The 2,083-nt window shown below is 44.7% G+C and overlaps 1 protein-coding gene across 1 annotated transcript in view; it reads left to right on the plus strand.

Annotated features, from left to right (window-relative positions):
• Positions 1 to 2,083, plus strand: part of LOC111672864 (semaphorin-3D) — a 50,308-nt gene that overhangs the window by 25,409 nt on the left and 22,816 nt on the right. The gene's annotated exons all lie outside the window — the stretch shown is intronic.

Consider the following 2,083-nt stretch of genomic DNA (forward strand, 5'->3'; position numbering starts at 1 on the left):
CAAATCTGAAGTGTGTGATGAAAGGCGTTTGGTTTCGTCTCCTCCTCAGTATTTCATGTCGTGCTTTTCCGCCGCGTCCCCCTCGGCGGGGAGATCACTTTGAGATATATCCCCTGCTACGTTGTCTTTCATCATGCGGTCCGTTTCCCATCGCTGGCTCGCCTGATGGATGGGATCCATAGGAGTCGCTGAGGCACAGCCAAGTGCAGCAGGTCCATAAAATGAAAATCCTGCTTTTACTTTTATTGTCTCCAGCTCTATCCCTCTCTGAGGCTCCGGCTAATACCCCACAGATACATCAGCGCCGTTACATCTGCTTCTTCTTCTCTTGAGTTCTCACATCTTATTTTTATCGATCTGTTTCATATTTTCTTTTTTTACATACAGTTTATTGTCCTTGTCCATATTTTTAATATTTCAAACAAACGCCAGCTCAGAAAAGCACTTTTTGCTGTGTCCCAGTTGACGTTTGGAGGACACATCAGATGTATCATGTGCAGCCCTCGGTATCCCACAATCCATTGTGTGTCAGCCGAGTGGTGATCTGTCTAAAGCTGTATATCTCAGAGATACTGTTCATGTTGTATTCACCAGGTGTTTGTGTTCATGGGCAAGAACGTTGTGAACCTGTCGCCTAGCAACCTTGACAACACGTCACTTTTTTTTCAAGGGAACTTTTAAGGTTTTAAGGTCGTTCCATCATCGTGCGTCAAAGTTAAAATCAGGTGTTGGGTCATTTGAAGGCAGCTTCCTCCTTCCAGCACGGTGGAGCTCATCGTTTGAGCCCCAGATCTGCTGCACAGTGTTGGGTCGGTCCTGGCAGCGATTCTGCAGCAGACAGGAAGTGATGTGCTTCACGTCCTCAGCTGCGGCAACAGCAGCTTGTTAGGAGTGAAGTGACGAAAAGCCATTAGGGTGTTGAGTCTGAGCGGCGATCACCACCTGATAAAGAAAAGACTGTCGGCTCCTTAAATGAAACGTGAAACTGAAAGAGCGCAGAGTGTTCCCACAACTTCTATCAAATCCAGTAATTCTGTGTCAGTGTGTGTGTGTGTGTGTGTGTGTGTGTGTGTGTGTGGGGGTGTATGAGCCTGATTGTCTCAATGAGAAATGAGCTGTGAAGATCTCATAAACGGTGCATGAACAGATGTTACAGATGTTTTTAGATCTGATTTAGGAGGAAAAGCTGGAGGTTTACACTCAACTTTGTAGTGTGTGTGTGTGTGTTGGTGTGTGTGTGTGTGTGTGTGTGTGTGTGTGTGTGCTGTGCCTTAGATACCTCTGTGCAGACCACAAGGCATCATTCCATGTGTGAAAGTCATCAGGACTCGTGTGTGTGTGTGTGTTGTAGGACATTTGGGACAGTTTAAGATAAACTGTTTGTGTAATGTTTTCCAGAGCTGTAATCAGCAGAGAAACCTCTGCACTTCCAATAACTGTCGTGTGTCGAACACACAATCTGCATGTATCCAACACGACATGATGTTATGACTGACAACAGGTTAATGGACACGTGCTCCTTTAAAGTCCTCCACACTCACCAAGTCTGGGATTGTAGGGAGGATCAGTGAAACAGCTCTGGGGTTTATTTCCTCAAGTCAAACAGGTGAAGTCGTCCTGTTTTCAGTGCAACATTCTCCTAATATTTTTCTTGTTTTTCCAAGTTACAGACGATGAAAGAACCGAAAAGATACTGCACACTGTCGATCACCTGTGCTCGCTTTGGTCTCCAGACATTCAGGAAAAATGAGTCTGAGGAGTGAAATATTGCTGTGAGTACAAGTGAACGACAACATGCAGGATTCACTGGTTGTTTCGCAGAGTTTGATCTGATGTTTTTAGAGCTTTGTAGTGAAGGTTACAGAGAGTTAAATCAACTTTTTAAAGCTCCTCCAGTGTAAAGGTCTGTGTCCATGTGTAGTGTGATTATAGATCAGCTCTAGCTTCTATATTAATACTGTGAAAGTATCAAAGCCTCAGTCCACAGAGAAATGCACACAGCCTGTATTCAGAAACTGAGCCTTAAAACCAGCCGTCAGGACTTCTGGAACTTTGTGATGTCACAACAAAGCAGTCACCAAGC

This window comes from Seriola lalandi, unplaced genomic scaffold (assembly GCF_002814215.2).
Source record: "Seriola lalandi dorsalis isolate HSWRI2012SDOR001 ecotype SW California unplaced genomic scaffold, Sedor1 jcf7180002054903, whole genome shotgun sequence".
NCBI lineage: Eukaryota > Metazoa > Chordata > Actinopteri > Carangiformes > Carangidae > Seriola > Seriola lalandi.